Raw genomic sequence first — 2,155 nt, forward strand, 5'->3', positions numbered from 1 at the left:
ACCCCCTCCTTCCCAGTGCCCCTCTTCCTGCCCCTCTGTTCTTTGACCCCAGCTTTCTCTGGGCTGGGGCCTCTGGGCTGTCATTTCTGCTGAGGGGCCCCCTGGTGGCGTGAGGCAGCCTTCCCTGGAGCTGGCCCTGAGTGTGCGTGTGCGTGTGCGCACGTGTGTGCGTGCGTGTCTGTGGGGTGCTCTGGGACAGACCTGCTCCTGTGCCCGGCTCCCTCTGTGCATGCCCCATGGTCCCTGTCCGCCCACGTGTCTGCTTGATGCACCTGCCCCACCCCCGTCACTGTCTCCTCTGAATGGGCCTCACTTGGGGGCCTCTAAGAGGCGGGGCCACAGAGGTGTGGGCAGGAGTCCTCGCCTCCTTCCTGGACCCCAGCATTCATAGCCAACGGTGAGGCCAAGGCAGAACTGTGGAGGTGGGGGGCGGGGGAGGGGGGTGCACACAGAATCCTCGCTGGAAAGGAGAAGGCAGGTGGGGGAGCTCCCCGTGCGACAGCAGCCGGTCCCAGCTCGGAGGACGGCCCTGGCTGGGCCCCTCCCCGGTAGCGCTGTGGGCTGCTCTGGCCACGGCAGGAGCGTGGGGTCAGCAGAGCGGTTTCACCATTCGGGGCTGCGGGGAGGCAGGGGAGGGAGTGTCCTCATTCCTGGGGGGGCTGTGCCCTAAGATTCAGCTCCAGCCTCCGCCACAGACCTCCTGACGCGGGTGCCCAGCGGGGGGGTCCCCTGCCTGACTCGCTGGCTGTGGGGGCCGGGCAGACTCGACACGAACACCTCGGGGTCACAGGTAGAGCCGCCAACCTGGGGGTGGCGTTGGCCTTTCTTGGTGGCACTGAAGTGTGTGACGGGAGCGTCCAAGCCTGTAAGGAGTTTGAGCTCATCTGTGCCAAACAGGACGTTGTGGGGAGCAGGTCCCAGAGGCTCCGAGGGCAGCAGTTTCAGGGTCTTTCAGAATCAAGGGGACGGAAGGTTCGGGGACGTGTGTGACCGTGTGTGTGTGTGTGTGTGTGTGCACATGGGGTGTCTGCACACAGCCCTCATAACACCTCCAGGCTCCCGGCTGAGGGGATGGTTGTCAAAAATCAGACCATGAGCACAGGTCCCCTCAGGGCTCACTCTCTGGGCTGGACTGAGGTGCAGGCCCGGCAGGGGGGACACAGGAGGTGCTGCCGTGGGGCTGGGGCCGCAAGAGCAGCGGGCGAGGTGCCAGCCCCTGGTCTCTGCCAACGTCCAGCCTCGTCCCTGACGCCCTGTGGCCTCAGCTCAGCCCTGGCCAAGTGCCCCAGCCCCTTCCAGAGGGGTCACCCTTCCTCCCCCCTCCCCTCCGGGAGTGTCCTCATTCCTGGGGGGGCTGTGCCCTAAGATTCAGCTCCAGCCTCCGCCACAGACCTCCTGACGCGGGTGCCCAGCGGGGGGGTCCCCTGCCTGACTCGCTGGCTGTGGGGGCCGGGCAGACTCGACACGAACACCTCGGGGTCACAGGTAGAGCCGCCAACCTGGGGGTGGCGTTGGCCTTTCTTGGTGGCACTGAAGTGTGTGACGGGAGCGTCCAAGCCTGTAAGGAGTTTGAGCTCATCTGTGCCAAACAGGACGTTGTGGGGAGCAGGTCCCAGAGGCTCCGGAGGGCAGCATTTCAGGGTCTTTCAGAATCAAGGGGACGGAAGGTTCGGGGACTGGGCTCCGGGCCTGTGAACGAGACCAGGCTCTCCCGAGGGTGGCCCCACTCACGTCCAGGTGGGTCCCAGACGCACGAAGCCCTAGGCAGGCCTCGCTCACGGCAGGCCGGGACGTGACCTCCACCACGACCTCCCGGTGGACGGAGGGTCGATGGCCCGGTGGACGGAGGGTCGATGGCCCGGTGGACGGAGGGTCGATGGCCCGGTGGAGCTACTTTCCACAGAGCCTGTTCCTCGTCCCCGTGGCAGTGTGGTCTCAGTGGGATGGCCTGTGGGGAGGGTGCCCGGTGGTCAGGGGCGAGCCATCCAGCAGCCGAGAGCTCTGAGCGCTGACCACGGCGGGAGGTGGGAGAGGGAAACGGGTGGGAAGGGACCCGGTCAGAGGGCAGCAGCCGCCCTGGCTCCCGCAGCCCTTCCGCTGAGCAAGGGTGCTGCTTCCTGAGCGGGAGGCTGGCCTTGCCCACCGGGGAGCCATG

The 2,155-nt window shown here is 66.7% G+C and overlaps 1 protein-coding gene across 1 annotated transcript in view; it reads left to right on the top strand.

Annotated features, from left to right (window-relative positions):
* CAMK2B (calcium/calmodulin-dependent protein kinase II beta) overlaps window positions 1-2,155 on the top strand; it is a 39,895-nt gene that overhangs the window by 18,564 nt on the left and 19,176 nt on the right. The window lies entirely within an intron of this gene.

Source organism: Myotis brandtii, unplaced genomic scaffold, assembly GCF_000412655.1.
Source record: "Myotis brandtii unplaced genomic scaffold, ASM41265v1 scaffold743, whole genome shotgun sequence".
NCBI lineage: Eukaryota > Metazoa > Chordata > Mammalia > Chiroptera > Vespertilionidae > Myotis > Myotis brandtii.